This window comes from Lathyrus oleraceus, chromosome 5 (assembly GCF_024323335.1).
Source record: "Lathyrus oleraceus cultivar Zhongwan6 chromosome 5, CAAS_Psat_ZW6_1.0, whole genome shotgun sequence".
NCBI lineage: Eukaryota > Viridiplantae > Streptophyta > Magnoliopsida > Fabales > Fabaceae > Lathyrus > Lathyrus oleraceus.
In genome coordinates this window covers 104,807,699-104,810,320 of record NC_066583.1, presented here as the reverse complement: position 1 = coordinate 104,810,320, position 2,622 = coordinate 104,807,699, and positions in this window count along the sequence as shown.

The window sequence follows — 2,622 nt, the reverse complement described above, 5'->3', positions numbered from 1 at the left end:
GACCAAGACCAAAATCAATGGACTGGTTAAACATCACTTTGGACTTAGTCACGAAAACAGGTTGTTTTGAAGCTTGGAGCAGCCACCTTCCATTCCAGCAGGTCATCTCAGAGTTGTAATCTGCAGAGAACAAAAATAGCTTATGTCAAAAGCACTTAGAGAGCTGAAAAACAACTAAATGAATCATTCAGTTTGAAGCTTTATCCATAAGGTTAACCTAGGCATCCAAAAAGCACTTTTTACATTAGCTTAAAACAAGAACAGATCAAATCCCACATAATCTGGGATGAGAAAATCGAAAAGAAACAGGAGTGTTTTAAGGCTTAATCCTTTCTTCATAATAACGAGATGAGAGGTTAACGAGAACGACAACATATGCACAGCAAGAGATTTCTTCTAAAAACTTAGAACACACATCAAGAACAACATAGCAATATTTTATAAAAATCTCCTTTTTTGCACCGTTACCCTGCCAAAACACACACCAAACCATTCATTAAAAAGTTCATATGATCCAAAACTACCCAGAGTTTCTCACCGGAACTCTGGATTTATCGAACTAAACCGCCAATTGTGACTTGTGACATAGAAACGCAGAAGAAAGAAAGGAGTAGACAGAGAGTCAGAAAAAAGAGTGAGAAGGACGACTTACCGCGAAGTCAGGATCTATTAACGGCACCCTCGCCGGAAAAGCAAAGCTTTATTTACTATTCTTTATTGTTTTTCTTGTTTGAAATATGATGTTGAATATTTGCTTATGCACTCCTCGTGATTAATTGCTTGTTGGTTTGGTTGATTTGGATATGATCATGCTATTATGTTTGGTTGTAGAAAATCTTTGATTTGTTCGTTCTTATAGGAATTCTGGGTTTAGAGTTGGATTTATGAGGGGGGAGTTTAGGGTTTGTTCTTCTTAAAGGAGATCGCTTTGCTAATTGCTGGAAAATCTGATGAATGCCTTCATGGTGTTCATCAAGAAATGGTAGGTTTAGATCTTTAGTGAGTTTCGGTTGGGTCAAAGAAGGTGAGAGAGATGAGGTTTCATTTGAACAAAAGAAATGGGAGATACCTAAGTAGAAGGAAAACCCATACATTCCAGTATTTTTTTTTATATAAAATAAATAAATGCTTTGAACGAGGGATATTAATTAGTACTTTTTTGGAATATTCTGTTTTAAAACCAATGGACAACTAATTTATTTCTTTTTAAAATAATAATAATAATTCATTTAACTTTTGGTATTCCTCATCCATCACATTAAAATTGTTGTCACAATTTGTCTGCTGATGCGTGTGATTTTAGGATTGTTCGTCTCCCCACTTAGACTCTTAGATCTACCCCGCGTGTCCTGGAAGGGTATTAGGCCGCCGGTCCAACTTGGGTATAAAAGCAATGACTTTGTGGCCCACTGTATTCTAAACCAAACCCTTATTTGATCCATGCATCCCTGTTTTTTTTTTTTTTTGCACTTTTAAATTCACTTATTTCTTTGTCTAGATATTTAAATAAAATGATCTCAATCAATAAGTAGTAAAAATATTTATTAGCATTATTCTTAATTTATATGTATTTATTACTTCATTAGAAAATTATAATTAATTGAAAGGGTTAACTGTTAGTATAAGAAAATAATTCATTTTCCCCCTAAAATTAACTCAATCGCGGTCCGACACCAAATAGTTTTTTCCCAAAACATATTAATTTTAATAAATTCGAATTCAACATATTTAATTAAATACTCTTCAAAATTATTTAAATTAATTTTTGGATGAAAAGGAGAATGGTAAGCGTACGCTTCACTATATCTCGATTATTCGAATAATTGATGTTCGCCACATTGCTCGAATTTTCGTCATTCAATTAGAACCCAAAAAAATTTACAAATTCCAAACTCTTTTTTAACAGACTAGCTATTCTAGGGACTTCATTAAACAAAATAATAAAGAAAAATCCTTTTTTATTATTAATAAATAATTCGATACTGTCGCATCTCGAAAAATACGATTCCTCGCGATGGAACATACATTTTTCCGTGTTCCATCGCGAGGAATCGTATTTTTCGAGATGCGGCAGTATCGAATTATTTATTAATAATAAAAAAGGATTTTTCTTTATTATTTTGTTTAATGAAGTCCCTAGAATAGCTAGTCCGTTTAATGTATTGAGTTTGACTTAATCATGAGATCACATTAAACATACGGACACTATTCTTAAAGTATCCGTAGTCAAGCTTTATTGTGAAATGGGATAACATTAAAGCATAAAGACTATTATGTTTATAGACTGATGATCACATCTCATGGATCACGGATAAAGAGTTATCAAGTCTTAAACATAGGTATGAATATTAAGAGTAATATTTATACTGGATTGACCCGCTATGAGAATACTATATAGAATGTTATGCAAAGTGTCATAAGTTATTCTCACGGTGATAATGGTGTATACCACCCTTCGACCTGAAACCACTATGGACCCTGTCATACCCCAAAATTTACCCATCATTTTTCCTGGAAAAAAAAAAAGAAAAAAAAATTTAATTAATAAATTAATTAATTAATTAATTTATTAATTAAATAATTAAAATAAATAAATAAATAAAATATAACAAATTATTTTGG